We start from the raw sequence: 19,597 nt of genomic DNA, 5'->3' as shown, positions 1-19,597 counted from the left end.
CTCATTGCATTTTTATCCCACACATCTTCCGAGGAGCTCAAAACGGTTTGGGTGGCTCCCCTACCTTCCTTTTATTCTCATAAGAATCCAGGGACATGAGTTAGCATGAGAGAGAGAGAGAGAGAGAGAGAGAGAGAGAGAGAGAGAGAGAATATGACCCAAAGTCACCTAGTGAGTGTATTGTTTAAGATCTCCCCAGTCTGACACTCTAGCCACTATATTACACTAGCCGTGGGCGTAATGTAGCCCAAAGATCAACATCCTTTGAGATACTTTATTTTATTTTTTTTAGAAAATTATATACTGCTCTTTCTAACTTTGTGGTGCAAAGACACTGTCTCTTCCATATGGGAACAGACAACACAAGCATTTAACATCCTAAATGCAGAAGTAAGAGGAAAATGAGAGAAAAACTATTAAAATAAGCATTCTAGAAAGACAGCAAAGTTAAGGTAACTATGTAATTACTATGCATTGAATATAAAGCCGCTTGATTTGATCTCTATTAAGACTTCCAAGGCTTAGAAATATGCTAAAAATTATGTGATTCTCACACTAATAGTCCTGGGCTGGGTTGCCAGAATACTGAAATTGAAAACCATACTTCATCATCCGTCATCTAACACAGTGTTTTGGCATCTAATATGGTGGCATGTTTATGGATGTACCCACCCAAAAAGGAGATTAGTGCTACGCAGTGACAAGAGTCACTGGGAAAGACAATAATGCTAAGGGAAGTTGAAGACAGCTGGAAAAGAGGAAGACCGAACATGAGATGGATTGGCTCAGTCATGGAATCCATGGCTCTCAGTTTGCAAAACCTGAGCAAGGTTGTTAACAGTATGATGCTTTGGGGGTCATTAATTCATGGTGTTGGCATACGTCAGAAGCAACTTGATGGGACCTTACGTATACACACTGATGAGCAGTCCGTGTGATGCGGTGGCAAAAAAGGCAAATTCTGTCTTGGGTTGTATTAAAAGGGCCATAGCATCGAAATCGCAGGAGGTCATAGCCCCTCTGTAGCCTTCCTTGGTCAGGCCGCACCTTGAGTACTGTGTGCAGTTCTGGAGGCCTCACTTCAAAAAGGATGTGGGCAAAATCAAGAGGGTGCAGAAGAGAGTGACGAGGATGATCAGGGGTCTGGAGACTGAGCCCTACGAGGAAAGGCTTTGGTTTAGTTTGGAGAAGAGGAGATTGAGGGGGGGGCATGATTGCTCTCTTTAAATATTTGAAAGGCTGTCATTTGAAGGAGTCAAGGAGCTGTTCCGGTTGGCAGCAGAGGACAGGACCCGAAGCAACGGGTTTAAATTAAATGCAGAAAGGTATTGGCTGGATATTAGGAAAAACCTTTTCACGGTCAGAGTGGTTCAAAGGTTGAATCAGCTGCCTAGGGAGATGGTTAGCTCCCCTTCACTGACAGCTTTCAAGAAGAGGCTGAATGAATATTTGTCAGAGATGCTTTAGGCTGGTCCTGCATTGGGCAGGGGGTTGGACTAGTTAGACTGTATGGCCCCTTCCAACTCTATGATTCTATGATATGAAACAAGATGTACCAAGTTTTCTGGATCTCTCATCAATACCTGGAAATCTTGGTAAGAATGCAAATGAATGTAGGAGTTTGTAGATGGGAGCATATTTGACCCAGACAACCCTAAATGAGACAGATATTCTTCTCAAGGAAGGAACCAGAGGAATCTGTGATTAAGGTGTTTTTTCCACTAATGGAACATTCAGTATTACATACAGAGTATACTGATGTTCTGATTAAAAACAGCATTCTCTCTCTCCTTAGCTCATCTTTCCTAATCAATCATTGACATACCCAGGGCAAGAAAGGGCATATCTTTAATCAGACAATGGCAACTCTTAGGCAACAATAATCAAGATTTTAGTTGCTGTGGGCCAAATTTGCTTCTCAGATTCACAGGTATTTCTGGGGCACGGGTGCTTAAAAGGGATTTTTAAAAAGCTGGTTCCAGTTCCAAGAGAAGCAGAATGAAGGGAATGCCAAATCATCCGTGGGTCAGGGGAAATAACCAATCTGTACTTAGGCCTATTATTTGTAGTATTCCACCATTCAGAGCATTTAATTAAATTAGTCTGAAAATGTACAGCATTTTTTCAAACACACACTCACACACCAAACACACAAACACCAAAGCAACTTGATTCTGGATTTCCTCTCCGCCATAGCTCCTGAAGGTAGCTGTAGGGTTGCCAACTTCCTGGTGGTGTCTGGAGATCTCCTGGGATTATAACTGATCATCTCCAGGTGACACAGATTAGTTTGCTTGGAGAAAATGGCTGCTTTGGAAGGTAGACTATATAATATTATACCCCACTGAGGTCCCTCCCCTCCCTAAACCACACCCTCCTCAGGCCCCTCCCCCCAAATTTCCAGGTATTTCCCAACCCGAAGCTGGCAACCCTAAGGTAGGTACCGTTCCAGTGAATTGCCTCCAAACTGCAGTTTTACATTTTTTTACATCACTGGGAAATAAACTTCAGTGGAGTTTGCCTGTCTTGGGCCCCGGTCACACAGGAGGTTTAGGGCCGGAAGAGGGACGAATCGGGGGCACAGCAAACGGGCGCGATCGCACCACAACATCTGGGAAGCGGCGCACACCCGTCCCCGATCCGGCCCTTCAGGCTGAAAATCCGCAGTGAAACAAACCACCTACAGAGGTGGACTTACCAGAAAGGCCGCGGCAAGCACAGCCGTTGGATCACCGGCGCGTCCTTCTGCCGGCGCATTTGAGGCTCCTGGCTGAACTGCGCATGTGCACACATGCGCAGCTGGCTGCCTCAGTCTCCCGTCGGTGGCTTCCTCCCCGGCATCTGATCTTGCCAGGGAGCAATGGCGCGGCGGCTCAGGGAATCTGTGTGATCCTGCCGCCATGTGTCTCTTTTGGTGCGGCTCTGAATAGCCGCACTTTGGCCATGTTTTTTTCTGCCGTGTGGCAGGGGCCTTGGTTTGTCTATCATTGCCCATAAGATCATAATGGCAGCTGCTAGCTTCAATGATATTTATCTTAAATGTATTTGTTTAAATTGTTTTTCTCCTGCCTTATCTCCTCAGACTCAGGGCAACCAAAGGGTTTTTTGATGAATTCATGGCCAATAGATTCCTCAATAGCTGTTAGCTGTGATGTCTAAATGGAACCTCCTTATTCAGTGGCAGTGCATTTCGAAATACTAGCTGGGGAAAGTGTCAAGAAGGAGAAGCTCTGTCCTCTCTGCCCTGTTTGTAGGACTTCGTGGAAGAGGGAACTTTTGGTCTGGTTCTATAGAATTTTTCTTATGTTCCCTTTTTGGAAATTTCATGGAATTTTATGAGCTGAAAATAGCATATTTAAGGAGCTGCTGTTTGGAGGGAAATGAGATATTGCCATGTAATGAGTAGGACCACTTGGAGTTCAGGAGCCTACGGCTCAGTGGAAAACCGGCTCATATCCAGAATTTTGTGGCTTGTGAGGCATTTTTTCCCCTAGTGGCGCTGAAGTTCTCATTGCAGAAAGAAAAGCCATTTAGCCAATAGAACGCTGTTACCAGGACAGCTCTCTAAACTGAAAGCTGTCAACCACTTTAGATGACAGTTCTCAGCTGCTGCAGGTTAATCACTTCTGCCAGCTTAAGCAACAATTCTGATAACAAGCCGGCAGGTGGGGGTGATGACTTCTATCCTCAAGAAAGCTAACACTCAGGCAGGTGGGGGTGATGACTTCTATCCTCAAGGATGTAAGCCTGCACGCCTGCCATGGTGTTTTTATCAACTGAGTTACTGTACCTGATGAAGTGTGCCATCACTGTACCTGATGAAGTGTGCCAATGACAGACTGTGCCAGAAACTGACATGCTGTAAGCTCCCAATAGGATACATACCAGAGACACTGTTTCCTCTTATGGTTGCTATTCCTGAGGTGTTCCCATGTCCAGCAAACGCCATTTTGTTCTAAGCACATGGCCACAGCAAGCAGCAGACTCCATTTTGTTCCAAGCACATGGTCACACAAAAGCAGCAGACTCCATTTCAAACCAGCCACATGGTCACATACCTGAAACCCCCCCTCCCCCTTGCACCAACGGACAGCAAGTCCTCACAAAGACTCTCTATTCAACCTGGCCTCCTGGCGATGAGTCATACATCTACATGCGAATACCCCTAGCCCAGGTGTCTTGATTGAGTTAGTCACTAGATCTCAAATTGCCCTCCAGTTTCCAAGCCCTCCCAGAGAATTACAATAGCCAATCCCAGACCTCTTGGCTATGACAGACGCCTCACCACAGGTGAGGTCTCCTGGCCCCAGCTCCTCCCCTGACCCTGTTTGATATAATCAGGAACGTACCTCCAGTTCGCTCTCTTGAGCATTCTACCTGAACCCCCCCCAGCACTCTCAAACTATGTCCTCTATTTAACCTGCTTTACCCTTCAATCCAGCTTTCTATCCCAAATCCTTCCCATCCCTCTCTTTGTTCTAGCAGTGCACAGCTAGAACTTCTTAGCACGTGGTCTTAGCTGGTCTGAGTCCATTTGCTATTCTTTTCCATTTTCTCCCCTTCCTTACCCCTTCGCTTGAAGTTTGGAGCCACGCAGGAGCAGCTAGGTAATTATACCCCAAAGCATCAACCAACGTTACCTGCAAATTGCAACTGTGCTGAATTATTCTCTCTGTATTTCCTAGTTCTTGTTGTGTTGTGGTTGTTGTGTGCTTACTGTGTGAAGTGTGTTAGTAAACAATTATTATTATTAAGAAGTCTGCCTCAGTCTCTTATTGGGGACCTCAGAAACAGCAGCATCCTCCGTAAACCATAGACGGTGAATCCTGATAAACTGTTCCAATTGTTTCTCTTTGAGAGCAATTCGGCTAACACTCAGGCAGAAAAACTCTCTTAAAGGAGACCAGTTTCTTGACACAGAGTTAGAAGGGATCCTAGAGGTCACCTACTCCAACTCATTGGGGGAATTAGTCCACTACAGCACCCCGCTCTGCTTCAAGGGGCATACACCTTTAAAAATGTTTTAAAATGATTGAAAAAAGCATTCACAGGAGAAATTCTTGTGGGGCTGTGCCTTTAAGAAAGGGGTCACAGCCCCCAAAAGCCTATGGGCCTGGTGGGAAAGCCTCTGCTTTGTATGCAGAAAGTCCCAAGTCTAATGCCCGGCATCTCCAGTTGAATGGGCCAGGTGGTAGGTGATGTAAAAAGCCTCTCCCTGAGACCCTGGAGAGTTGCTGCCAGTCTGAGCAGACAATACTGACCTTGATAGACCAAGGAACTGATTCAATATAAGGCAACTTTGTGTGTGTTTTCATGGCAGAGGAAAGGTTTGGGCAAGACTCTTCCTCACTCTTTCATCCTTGGCCTCTCCTCCTTGAAGGACCTTGAAGGTGCTGGGAAAGATTCTTCCCTCCTGGAACCCTGGAGAGCTGCTGCTGGTGGGAGTAGACAATCTTTTATTTATTTACTTGGGACAATTTCAATCCACTTTTGTTGCTGTTGTTTAAGGACTCAAGAGAGGTGGCATGATGTTTAAAAGAATCATGAAAGGTTTATTTAAAAGCAAGTCATTCGTATCCACTTGAATTAGGGCTGGGAACCTGGGGAGGGGGGCAGGGCTGGGGATCTCCGGGAATTAATTTTTTTTTAAGTACCCGAAGGTACACCTTTATTGTTTTCTTATATTCCTAAACACAGACATAAACAACTACAACAAACAACATACAGCCAAGAGACGGATTACAATTTGTTACTATACCTAATCCATCGCTTCATTATTCACTAATATTTGTTAATACTCTCTAATTCCACTATTATATATTACTACATACTCAATTATTATTTTTACCATATCAGCTTAATCTTTGACTCCATTCACATCATACCAGTCATATAGTCTCTTCCAGGTTTTTTGAAATGTCCATTTCTTCGTGCCTCTCATTTCCATAGTTAATTTGTCTATTTCCGCCGCTTCTAAGAGTTTATTAATATATATTCCTGTTTGGTTGGTATTTCTTGAATCTTCCAATATTTGGCATATAATATCCTTGCCACCGTGGACATGTATACAATCAGGTATCTGTCAGTTGCCTCAAATTCTTTCGGAAAAATATTTAACAATAGCAATTCTGGAGTAAAGGGGATGTTACGTCTTACTATTTTTTCCATTATACAGTGCACCCATTTCCAATTTTTTTTTTTGAAACATCACATAACCACCACATATGATAAAATGTGCCTATCTTATTTTTGCAAACAGAGATCAGTCCCCTTGGATCAAAAGGCTGCTTTGGTAAGTTCCCTGCCGAGGTTCCTCCCTTTCCCAAACCCTGCCCACCCCAAGCTTCATACTCAAACCTCCAGGAATTTCCCAACTTAGAGTTGGCAATGCTATGTGAGCAACAGGGGTCGTAAGCAGCCTATTTGAAGAAACAGAAGGGGGGTGGGAAACCCTGACGTGATGAATAAAGTTGTAGCTTGCATCTGGGGGGGGGGGGGGAACTCTTTCAAGTTTGTAACTAGAAGAGCTAGTAGTCGCCAGTTGGTATCAAGGCAGCTTCAAATGTTCCTAGCCCCTAGCCAATGAGGATTTTTTTTTTAAAAAAACAACACTTTCTTCATGGAAGTATTGTCCATATTTTTATACACATTGTGACATTCAACCTTGACAGGCAGCCACAAGTTGAAAAGCATCCACGTACTCCAAAGCACTTCCAAGGATTTTTGCGAGAAGAGCTGCAGCTGTACACTGCGGCTGGAGGCTCTGGCATTACGTCTTCTTTCAGCTTAAATGTTCATTTCAGCTCCGCCCGAAGTTCAGGGACCAGATGTTCTCCTAGGCAACGGCATCCAGCCCCAGCCAGCCTGCTCCGCTCACCGTCTCTCACAGACTGGCAGCAGAGGCCAGTAGTGTTATGTGGATGTTGCATTCCACTTGCCAGCCGCCGCACAGGAAAGCATTGTGTTTCTCCACGACCTTTCCTAAGAGCTGGCAAGAATAAGCAGTGCATGAACAGTCGGAGGCTGCAGTCCTTAGTACTTTCCCTGGAAGGATGCTGCTTTGAAATCAATGCAACCTTGTAACTTTTTTGACTTCTAGGAACAGCTGTGCTAGATTATGGATTTCCAGCACAGCTCTCCACTACTCTGCCTGTCTGCCTGTCTGTCGGTAGGTCTGTCTAAGCAGTTTTATTTCAGCCTGTCTGAATAAAAGTCTTGCTTACTACAACACAACTGGTCTTTAGTCAATTTTACTTGCTTGTTTTTTTGTTGTGCTTAATCAATGTACATGTGCAATCGTAATGCAGAGGAGGGTGGAGACTTAAGGATCTGCACAACTAAAAGTTTTGGCAAATCACAACTACATGCATTCAAAATTCTTCTTCTTCTTCTTTTTTTTTAAGAAACAATGGAGAAATCCTAACAGATAAAGTGCACCAGAAACAAGACTAGGAATTCAGAGTTCCAGAAATCTGGAGTTCTGGGGAGAGAAAGATGAATTACAGGGAATTTGGAAGGAAACCTATTGCCAACATTGGCTAGATGTCATGAGCTAGGTGTTAGCAACCTGCAGAATTCTTAATATCCAGTATATACTAGTTGGGTGTAGCAGACAGCAGACGAAGCAATGAAGACCACACACTCCTGTTGCGGTGTGCTTGTGTAGCAGCTAATTCATCTGCCCCATCACTGTTTGTCTCATCCAAACTGATGCTTTTTGTGGTAGTGATTACTACAACATCCTGCAACAATGAGTTCCACAGCTGAATTAACTGTGTATGATGGAGTACCACCTTTTGTAACACAAATATACAGCCTATTGGTTTCAGGGAGTGACCTCACTGAGATTGTGTATTACAATGTATAGGGAAACCTGAGAAGCTCATGTTGGAATATACAAGGTCTACAGTTAGGGTTGACAGGTCCCCTCATCACTCTAGCAGGGGATTGGGTGGGGCATTTTGGGACATCCCCAATGTGATGGCATCACCTGGAAGTGACACCATCACACTGGGGATGTTGTGCAGGGACACTCTGGTTTGAAGGCAAAGCTGGCTTAAAACCATAGAGTTTTGCCCTCAGACCAGAGAATCCCTGTGCAACATCCCCGGCATGATGACACCACCTCTGGGTGATGTCATTACATTAGGGAAGTCATGTGGGATGTGGCTGTTTGAGGGCGGGGTTTCCCCAGCTGGCCAGTGGTGGGCTGAAGTCCCAAAAACCAAGGAGAAAACCTCACCCCAACCTGGGGACTGGCAAGCCTATCTATAGGGCACCTACTTGAAGAATGTAACGATATGAGCTTATGTTTGTATTTCTGTATGGTGGTGATGCTGCTTATGTGTGTCTCTAGCATGAATACCTATGCAATATGTATTCAGGGATTGCTGTATGTTGTGTGTTGCTTTGTTCTGCATCTCATGCTTGCCTAGAAATAGGCTGGCCTGGGCCTGCCGTTGCACATACGGACCATGTGCGTCCCTGGAATGTATCCCATGACTCTTTGGGATGGAGGAGACACCGCGCCATTGCACCCACTTGGAGAGCTGTGGAAAATCCCCAGCGAACCCCGGCATTCTTGGAATGGAAAGAGCAAGTGACCCTACTCCCTTAATCTGGTTTGGAGATCTAAAGACAATAGCGTTTATGGCTTTGGAGCAGGAACCAGATCTGCAAATCAAGAGGTGTCCATGGGAACGGAAGATTCACACCTTGCCAAAAGGCACCTTTGATGTAGGAGTAGGATCTGCATATTGCCACCACCCCTTAGGAGAGCGTCATCCCCTCGTCATCCCCTCGTCACCCCCTCTTCATCCAGTAGTGATAGTTTAGAGGACGGGTTTGATAGTTTATGGCTGGATAGCACATGCCCCAAAAAGAGTTTATTTAAGGAGAAACTCTCCTTTGTCTCTCTGGTTAACCCACCTTCCCCATAGCAGTGCACTAAGGTGCTACAAGTGACTCCACTACTTAAGTTCTCCGGGAGTCGCGACCCAGAGAGCTCACACGTGGTTTGGCTGGTCCGACCTGTGTGCCTTGGAGTTCACAAGCTGCTGCATTTCGGCTGCCCAGCGTTCCAAGGAGGAGAGTTCTTCCTCAGCTGGACCTCAGATGAGTATAGCCGTGCCTCATTGTGTCATCCCCATTTTGATGCTTTTGTTATTTTCTATGCTGTAATTGTTCTAATGTACTATTGTGACTAAGGAGCTTGTATACCTGTGTGTGTGATTCTGATTTTGTATGACTGCAGAAACCTTTAGTAAAGACAACATTTATTCTTAATCCTAGCGTGTTGTCTCACTTCCTGGGATATAGCCGAGCGTCTCATTGGCCATCTGACCTCTGTATAGACTGGTATAGAACTTACGCACAGCCACAAACACCCAAACTTCCTTGGTAGATAACTTGGATTGGGTCTCCAGGAATTTCCTGGAGAAGTTGGCATAACAAGAAGATCAGGAGAACAGCCTATAAGGGACAGGTGAAGGACTGCTGGTTAACATAGCTAGATTAGGGACTTCCCACAATTTCAAATTATGTTCTTCCTGTCTCCTGTAATGGCAGCATTTGAAAATCAAAGATGCTCTCCCAATTTTTGAGCCTGCTTGCACTTTTGGAATTTTGAGAGGGGGTGCTGAGCACCACCCCTAAATGGCTGCCAGAGGAGGTGTAGCAAAACCCAAAATGGCTTCCACAAGAGGTGGAACTCAACACAATGACTCCTCTCTGCTTTGCAAAGGAATCACAACTGGGAAATAAAATGTAACAAAGGGAAACCTGATGGGGAGGAAACAAGAAAGAGAATGAAAGCCTGAAGGGGGGAAGGAGCCACAGCATGTTACAACTGCTATCACAGCCATGGGAAACCCTTTCATTTGAATGAGGAAAGCCAATAGAAAGCCTTGCTTTGTAACGGTCCCATCCACATTTTGAAAAGCATGATGGATGCAAGCCAGTTTAGTGTAGTGGTTCGGTGTGCGGACTCTAATCTGGGAGAACTGGATTTGATTCCCCACTACTCCACTTGCAGCTGCTGGATGACCTTGAGCAAGCCATAGTTCTGACAAGAGCTGTCCTTGAAAGGGCAGTTCTTGAAAGAGCTCTCTCAGCTCCACCTACCTCACAGAGTGTCTGTTGTGGGGAGGGGAAGGGAGAGGAATTTGTAAGCTGCTCAGAGACTCTGAGTGAAGGGTGGGGTATAAATCCCATCTCCTCCTTCTTCGGGAGTTAGTGGTAGTTGCCATGGTGCCTATGGGCAACATGTTGGGGAGCCCTAATCTAAGGCAATGTAAGAAACAATTGCCTTATACCACAGCTTGAGCCAACTACAAAATAAAGGTGGAAAAAGCAGTGTAAATGCAATCCTCCACACAGTTACATCCTTCTAAACCCACTGACTTTAATGGACTTAGAAGGGTATAACTCTTCTTAGGACCACATTGTCAGTCTTGTAATGGTGTCCCCCAGGGGTCTTTTCATAGAAAAAAAGGTGCAGGAGCTCATTAGCATAACACATTAGCATATGCCACACACCCTGACATCACCGGAAGTGTGTCAGAAGGCCACACCCCCTTGACATCATCAGAAGTGTCAGGAGGCCACACCCCCTGACATCACCAGAAGTGTATCAGAAGGCAACACCCACCGCTCATGCTCAACTGGACTGTTTTAGATTGCTAGCTATTGTGTGTGTGGGGGAACGTGCAGATCTGTCCTAGCAGAGGAGGAAAAACTTGTGCCTGAATAAAACTTGGTCTTAAAGGTGCCACTGGACTGCTTTGGATTGGTAGACATTGGGGGGGGGGGGAGATGCAGATTCTCCCTCACAGAAGAGAGACAGATGGCACCTGAATAATTCCCCACCCCACCTTCTTCAACTAACCTCCCAGACTTAAGGGCAGAGTGACTCACTTTGCAAACCACCAGAACACCCCAGATCACCTCTAGCACGCTGCAGAGGCTGGTTCCCCACCCCACCTTCTTCAACTAACGTCCCAGGCTTAAGGGCACAGAAACGCACTTTGCAAACCACCAGAACACACCAGATCGCCTCTAGCCAGGGATGGGAGGAGGGGATCTTTCCCAGGGCGTGCGGCTCCACACACCTCCGGGAAGATGGAGGATGGGGCTGGGGTCCTTGCCTGAGCTGTGCGCAGTGGCCCGAGGGAGGCAGGCAGGGACGGGGGGAGAGATCTTTCCCAGAGTGCTGACTCTGGGAAGATGGTGGACGGGGCTGGGGGGGGCTTGCCTGGGCTGTACGCAGTGGCCCAAGGGAGGCAGGAAGGGATGGGGGGAGATCTTTCCTGGAGTGTGTGGCTCCAGGAAGATGGAGGACGGGGCAGGGGGGCTTGCCTGGGCCATGCGCAGTGGCCCCAGGCAGGCAGGAAGAGACGGGGGGAGAGATCTTTCCCGTAGCTTGCAGAGTGAACCAAGGAAGTCAACAAAGAGAGGAGAGGGAGCTGGAAATAAATAGCAATGTCCCTATCTTCGTCTATGAAAGTGATTTTAGTGATTTTAAAAGACATTCCATTTGAAATAAGGCAAAGGAGAAAGAAGTACAAAGATTTAATTCTTTTTCTTCAAACAAATACAATCGGATACAGATGGGTATCTCCAGAGGACATAACCTTCAAAATTAAGGATAAAAAGGAAAAGATTGACTCTGTTCAGAAAGCACGGGAATTTTTAAGAGTCCAGCTGGGAGAGCCAGAGGAGGAAGGGAAAAAAGGGATGGACATTAGGTCCAGTGGAGAGCTGGACTCGGGGTCTTCCAGAGAAGATTCTCTATCAGAGAAATGGGCAGCAGCCCCCAAAAGTCCTTACAAACTGCGAAAGAGACTGGGAAAGGGGAAAATGAAGACTGAAGGACTCTGAACTGTGCTTTTGAAATTTCTAAAACTAGATGCTTGGGGATCTCTCTTGTAACAGTTAAAACTAAGAATTGAAAAAGATAATACTATACTTGACTTAGTTCATAATGGGACTAGCGTGATTAAGTGATAACGAATGTTTAAGCTGATTTGATGACCTCCTCTCTTGGGTTTTTAGTCAGTAGTGGGTTCCTTTTCTTTATCCTTATATGTAGTCCCCTTCCCTATTTTATAGTTTGTAGTGTTAATAAAAATGCAATAAAAAATCCCCTCCGGGGGGCATAAAAAAGAAAAGAAAAAGAAATACTGGAGAGCACTCAATTTGTATTCTTTCAAATCTGAGTAATTACAGGATATGGAAAGCATGCAGAAGTACACAACTCCTGAAATCTTTTTTTTAAAATTCACATCAGATTTAATAGCCCTCACTTAATCTGTGTTGGTTGGACATGAAGATTCATAGCCTGGGGGCAATTATAAATGTCTTCCACCAACGTCCCATAATTCCAGAAGTTGTGTGGTCCATTTTCTTGTACTAGTTGTAGCTCAGTGATGTCCCATGCAATAAGAACATGAAAAGAGCCTGACATAATTAGTTTACCTTTAGTACTTAAAAAAATGCCTCGATTTCTTTTTTTTAAAAAATACTTGTGTGTATGTGTGTGCACCTGTGAGTGTGTGCGCACCTGGAAGTTATAGTGACCTCTGGTGACTGACACCTACTGGTGACCTTGAGGATATTTGGAGAGGTGGCTGAATAAAGCCTGCCCCCACCTCCCTTCTGTGGCCCTGCTTAGCTTCCAAGATCTGATGAAATTGGGCTTGCCTGGGCTATCCAGGTCAGGGCAATGCCTCAATTTCTTGGGCATGTTGTAAAATATAACTGCAATGAAGTTTACTTAATTCATGTCCATTTATCTAACATGACAATGAGATCAAGCCCAAAAAGAAGCTATTGGAATGCAGTGCCCTAGCTGAGAACCTATGCTGTAAATGTGTTTTCAGCTTTGTGTCAATGTGTAATACCAATTAATTCAAAATACATCTGGTTGTGCTCCAACACTATTTCAATGACAACAACAAAAAAGCCCTATTGGACAACTACTCATATATAAATAACACTCAACATGTCCCCTTACCCCAAAACATATCCCAATTAGACACTGCAAGATTGTTTTTGTCCTCTGTGGAGTTTGTCCAGATGGCAAAAAAAGAACTGCAGAACTGAGTGGGAAGAACATTTCCCAAAGATGCTCATCAGGCAAGTATCAGGAAAACATTATGGCTTCTGTCATGGGCTTAGAAGGAAAGCAGTATCGCTACAGGCTTATTTTTTATTCCAGGGTTTGTCCTCAAGATCATTTCCATTTGGAGGTGTGTTTGAGATGTGTGTTGCCATCCTGAGGTTGGGAATCCCCTGCACTCTCTCATTAGGGCTGTCAGAGGGATGGATTCACAAATGGGAACAAATGAGAGTGTCAGCATAAGTTATTGTGGTAATTTGCAAAGCTGTTAATGAGATATCCTCTGAGTTCATAAAAAAGGGAAGAGCGGAGCCATTAAATGACAGTAGAATCATTTTATTTTGATACAGGAGGAGAGCCGACATTTGATCAAAATGGACATCCCTCCTGGAGTTCTTTCTCAACCTGTGGGAGTGAAACACTGCTTTCCCTATAAGACACGTCTACGATCCAAGGGTCACTTTGAAAAGAGAAGTCAGACAGTCAGTTAAAGAAGAAGAAGAATAAGAAGAAGAGATTGGATTTATACCCCGCCCTTCACTACCCAAAGGTGTCTCAGAGCGGCTTACAAACTCCTTTCCCTTCCCCTCCCCACAACAGACACCCTGTGAGGTAGGTGGGGCTGAGATAACTCTTGACAGAAATGGCTCTTTTTTCAAGAACAGCTCTTGTCAGAACTATGGCTTGCCCAAGGTCATCCAGCCAGGTGCAAGTGGAGGAGTGGGGAATCAAACCCGGTTCGCCCAGATTAGAGTCCGCGCACTTAACCACTACACCAAACTGGCTCTCTGGGGCTGCCAGCCTCCAGAGGGCACCTGGAGCTCCCCCACTATTACATTTGATTTCCAGACAACCAAAATCAGTTCACCTGGAGAAAATGGCTCCTTTGGAGGGTGGACTCTCGGGCATTATACTGTACTGAGGCCCCTCCCCTCCCCAAACCCCACCCTCCCCAGGCTCCACCCCCCAAATCTCCAGGCATTTCCCAACCCAGAGATGGCAGCCCTAGTGAAAGCCCACATTTTGTCCTATATCTTCCCACAGTGTGTGATACAGACAAACAAGCTGTCCAGGACTGAGACACCTCACACCGATGTTGTCTGATAGTGCATATGACCTCACAGTTCATACTCAGAATCCATAGCTCATTTCGCATGACACTGGAGAACAGAAGGGCCTAGCAAATGAACAGTGTTCCTCACAAAGATATGTGACAAGCGGTATCAAAAGATTGCTTGGTTATACCTTATATTTGAAGGATCTTGACTCTGAATACAGACACACTTACTGTCTTAGGTCAGCCCAGCTTTTCCATCAGACTGAGAACTCTTGTCAGTTCAGTTCAGGCAACATCATCAGCTGTTTTAGCTAGAGTTGCTAGAGTTATCAGCTCTGGGTTGGGAAATACCTGGACATTTTTTTTTGGGGGGGGCAGCCTGAGGAGGGCAGGATTTGGGGAAGGTTGGGACTTCAGTGGGGTATAATTCCAAAGTGTCCATTTTCTTCAGGTAAACTCTGTTGCCTCGAGATCTGTTGTAATCCCAGGAGATCTCTAGCCACCACCTGGACTTTGCAACCCTAGCTGTTGCTTCCTTTTTATTTATTTATTTATTTATTTTTAAAGAATCATTTACCAGAAGAGATGCACAGATACCCATCTCTAGTTACCAAAGTAGTGCTGATTCAATGGGCTTTTGGACTGATCAGTTTTGCAGGGCTGTTTTTATTAATGTCTAGTTTTTACTGTTTCACTGACTGATGCTCAATTGTTTTAATGTTTTAAGAGTACTGTGTTTGCAGATATCTCATTTCTATCCCACCCTGCCTCCAAGGAACTCAAGGTGGTGTTCATGGTTCTTCTAACAAAGATGGAATGGGAAGGAAATAAAAATAGTATTTATATAAGTTGTTTTATCTATTATTTCCTTTATTTATTTGCTTATCATTTTTTAATCATTTCAATCCTATCCTTCATCCAGAAAACTGTTTTTTGGGAATTGGTAACAAGTCAATGAGACAGTTTAAAATTATAACAAGAAAATGCCAACCAATATAAAACAGTAGATAAAATAGTTCTCACAAGAATAGAAACTATTTAAAACAGCGATTTAATAATAGTCAAAAATAAAAGAAATGTCCTTACCTGGATGGCCCAGGCAAGCCCGATCTCGTCCTGGTTAGTGGTAGAATGGGAGACCTCTTGGATGGGAGACCACCAAGGAAGTCCAGGGTTGGTATGAAGAGGCAGGCGATGGCAAACCACCTCTGTTCATCTCTTGCCTTAAAAACCAAATGAGGGTCAGCTGCCACTTAACCACAATTATGTGCACAGTAAACAAAAAAAATGGAAGAATAACAACCTGATGAATACTTCAGTACCAAGTGGGAGGGAAATCCACATCACACACACATACACACAGACACACACACACAATCTCACCAAATAGCCAAATAAAAAGATCTTCAACTAGTTCTGGATGGACAGCAAATCTAGCTCTAGACATACATCTAAGGGAAGGGTACTCCAAAGTTGGGGAGCCACAACTAAGAAGGCTCTTCTCTTTCCAGGAGAAGGAGTTGGAGGAAGAAGAAGAAGAAGAATTGGTTTTATACCCCATTTTTCACTACCCGAAGGAGTCTTGGAGTGGCTTAAAATCACCTTCCCTTCCTCTCCCCACAACAGACATCCTGTGAGGTAGGTCAGGCTGAGAGAGCTCTGAGAGAGCTGTGACTGACCCAAGGTCATCCAGCTGGCTTCATGTGGAGGAGTGGGGAATCAAATCCGGCTCTCCATATTAGAGTCCTGTCACTCCGAACCACTACACCAAACTCCCCATCTCACTTCCAAACAAGGAGAGTGTTGGAGTATGGCTTCTGATAGTAATTGCATAACTGCAATTTTTTTAGTGTGACTAAATGGAAACTTCATTTTCAAAATCAGAGGGTGTTGTCATGCCATGGAGGATGCTATGCTATTCCTGTGAATGTGTCCTCGGCAATGCAGACTACAAAGTGAAGAGGGGCAGTTGCCATTTGTAATTTGAACAGGATCTCCGTCCAATGTGGATTTTATATTTGGATTTCAAAGTCATAGGCAGAGGTTAAGTCTCATGTATGATCTTTTATGTAAGGCCACTTCACATGGTAAGTTGAAGAGTGGTGTAGACACACGGTGAAAGTATTTCAGATATTTTTGAAGGTGCCTTTCAAAAGACGGAACTCAATGACTTGCTGTATCTGTAGAAGACTGGATAAGAAAAAATGGGAAATGTGAAGGTGAACTTGGGTGCCTTAATAGAAAATAACAGGAGCACCCTTTTCCTGTTTCAGGGAATAGTAACATCACTGCGGGATCCGTTTCAACAACAGGGATGGGCATGAACTGGCTGATGAACTAAAGTTTGTGATGAATTTTGGCCTGTTCAAGCTTTGCAAAGTCAAATTCATGGCAGGTCACCCAGCACGAACTTTTCATTAACTTTCAAGCTGTTCGTGGAGGCTCATGCTGGTTTGTGAGCAGATACATTTCCAGACAGACTGCCTCTGCTCAATCAAAACAACAACTTGGAGGGCATGTAGAGGGGCATCCAGGGGAGGTCCCTTATGAATTTTGTGTCTCTAGCTTGCACAGGGTCTGTTCTATACACTCCTGAATCTCCTGAACTTGTGCCTGTCAAAAAGCCTGTCATTTTGACAAGTGCAGGTTCAGGAGGTTCAGGAGTGTATAGAATGAATCCTGTACAAGATAGAGACACCAAACACACAGGAGATCTCTTACTGACTCTCTTCTACCAGCCCTTTAAGTCTGGTGAGGATTGGATTTATGGGGACTGAGTTACGGCCCCCCAAAGAAGGTGACCCCAGGAAAGTGTTTTCTGGGGAAATGACAGCTAAAGCACTTTTCTGGGGGCACCTTCTTTGAGGGGCATGACTTGGACCCTGTAAATCCAACCCTCACCAAACTTGGAGAGCCAGTAGAGGAGAGTCAGCTGGAGATCCCCTCTGAGTTTGGTGCCTCTAGCACACCAGGGGAAGTGTTCTACCACCTCACAAACCTCATGAGGTAAACCAGTTTGTGAGATGGCTAAAATTTCACGATAGCTTGTGGTTCGTGAATGGGACATGCAATGAACCACAAACTGAACTGCATTTTCAGGGTTCATGCCAATCCCTATTCAACAAGGAAAAATATTTAAATCAGGACCATGTGCAGCTGCCCTGTGAGAACTGCTTAAAAGTTGAATGCACAGATGTTCCAGTGTATCTGCTGGCTTGACCCAGCTTTTAACTGGCTGTTCCTGTTTGATCTGTACAAATTAACAAGTGAAACTTTGTGCCACATAGGGATCAACATAATCACCTGCTAAATGCTGCATATCAAACAATTTATAAACCCCCAGCTATAGGAAAGTTGGAACCACATAGCCATACATAACTGTGGCTCACAATTATAAGAATGTTCAAACTCTCCATATTGATTTTTATACATAATTCTGAACCACAGTCCTTCAATGCAAAAAGAGGGGTACAGTGCAGGTCTGCTCAGCAGGGCTTAGTCCCAGGAAAGTGTTTGTTGGATGGCACAGCAGAGTTAAACCCTTCTAAGCCCATTGACTTCAAAGCTTGTTTTGCCATTCTAAAGACAGTCCTTCATTGGCTGAATGCTAAGTTTCTCTGGTGGTTTCAGCCTCTGTAAGAATGCCATTCTTGGCATTCATTCATGGTCAAAACAAACATGTGGGCTTATTAATAAACCAAGCAATAGCCAATAAGATCATGCAGTGACCAGGACAGCGGGATATTTCAATGTTGTTTTTTCCACAAGACGCTTGGCTCATACTAGACTGGTTTCACAAACAGCAGCAGCTGTGCACTTGGTTCATGTAAGAATCCCTTAGAGATAATCTGGAGAAACTGAATGTGCTAAACTAAACACCTCATTAACACAGTCCTATGATAAGCAATCAAATAACAACAACAAGAAGAGATTATTTCAAATTATCATCTCAAATTTGTAAGGCATTAGCAATATATGGAATGATAAAATGTATTAATCTGACTTGAGATAAAGTATTTTGGGGCAAACCAGATTGGGCTAGCCTGGGTGTTTCCTCTAAGTTGAGTTAATGTGAGCCAGCTCACAGTTTTTTAGCCTCCGGATCACACATTTTTGTCTTAGCTCAGGAAGGATGGCTCCAGAGCAAACTCACTTACTCACAATTTTAATGCCAGTAGCTCACAACATAGAATTTTTGCTCACAAGACTCCACAGCTTAGAGGGAGCAGTACATTTGTTAAAAAACCAATCAACAATGAATTTTTGTACAGGTTGTGAGGGAAGGGGCTGTAGCTAAGTGATGGAGCATCTGCTTGGCATGCAGAAGGCCTCAGTTCCTGTTCCTGTTATCTCCAACTAAAAAACAGATGATACAAAATACCTCTGAGATCCTGGAAAGCCATGACCAAGCAGAGTAGATAATACTAGCCTTGGTAGACCAATGGGCACCTTTATGTTTGCATGTGTACCTTGCCCATCTCCCCCATCAAAGAGATTTACGTTCAGAGTTATCCTTGGAATATATGACAATTATTTGCCCTAATAGAGAAAAAAACAACCCAGAACATTTGTTTTGAATGCAGTTTTGAATAATTGCTGCCTTTAAGACAAAAGCTTTGCTACGTTAAGTATTTGGAAACTGAATGACTTGGAGTCTAAATCTTGACCAGTCAGTGCTCGGAAACTTGTCCCTGTTGCTTTATTGTTATCCAACCCCAATTATTTCCCTTATCCTACCTCACTCTGGAGTTAACAGCTGAGGATAGCTGGTGTTAATCAGGTCTTAAAAATGAGCATCCCAGGGAACCAGTGGGAGTACTAGCAAAAACCAGTTAGGATAGGGATCCCCCAGAAACTGGCTTGCAGGCTGTTAAAGATAAGCTTGATGGAAGATTCTCATAAGACAAGCTTTTGGTTCTTGACCACCCTGGGGCTCCTTCCCCAGGTGCTGATCAGCTGGCTGGTGGGGGAATTACAGGCAGGAAAACTAGGCCCAGGCCTCCATTGTGGGCAACAGGAAGATGTCACTTCTGGTGCACAACGGAAGTGACATCATCATATTTCTGGCAACACAAGGGCACTCTTGTATTTGGGCAAAATCTCTATGGTAAAAAAATGACTCCCCAGAGGAACCGGTTGGCCACTGTGTGAGACAGGATGCTGGACTAGATGTCCTATTGGTCTGATCCAGCAGAGCTCTTCTTATGTTCTTATGACTTTTACCATAGAGGTTTTTGCCCAAATACCAGAGCATCCCTGCATTGCCAGTGACGTGATGATGTTACTTCTGGTGTGTGCCAGAAGTGGCATTGATGTGTTGCCAGCGACAAAGGACTAGTTTTCCTGCCAGTAAGTTCCCCTACAACATTTACCAGGGGGTACCCGGAAACCCTGCCTACATTCCCCTTCTTGCCTGTTCCGTA

The sequence above is a fragment of the Gekko japonicus genome, unplaced genomic scaffold (genome assembly GCF_001447785.1).
Source record: "Gekko japonicus isolate JY-2015 unplaced genomic scaffold, Gekko_japonicus_V1.1 scaffold267, whole genome shotgun sequence".
Classification (NCBI taxonomy): Eukaryota; Metazoa; Chordata; class Lepidosauria; order Squamata; family Gekkonidae; genus Gekko; species Gekko japonicus.
The sequence above is the reverse complement of the archived record's forward strand: the minus strand, read 5'-3'. Positions refer to the sequence as shown.